Raw genomic sequence first — 226 nt, forward strand, 5'->3', positions numbered from 1 at the left:
TCCCAGTTGATGCACTCGTGCAAGCGTCGGTGGCGCCGCTCTTTTCCTGGAGAGGTACAAGAAGAGCCCAGCGCTGACGCCCTGTTCCCTGCCAGGGCGTTACCTCTGCCAGGAGAGTTGCCGGGGGCTGCAGGGGAGGCAGGTGCCCCAGAGCTGAGGCTGCCTGGTGGGGGACATCCCAGAGACAAGAGCGGCTGGGGGGGAAGGCCACGGGCAAACCTGCCAC

Source organism: Buceros rhinoceros, unplaced genomic scaffold (genome assembly GCF_000710305.1).
Source record: "Buceros rhinoceros silvestris isolate BGI_N320 unplaced genomic scaffold, ASM71030v1 scaffold20557, whole genome shotgun sequence".
Taxonomy (NCBI): domain Eukaryota; kingdom Metazoa; phylum Chordata; class Aves; order Bucerotiformes; family Bucerotidae; genus Buceros; species Buceros rhinoceros.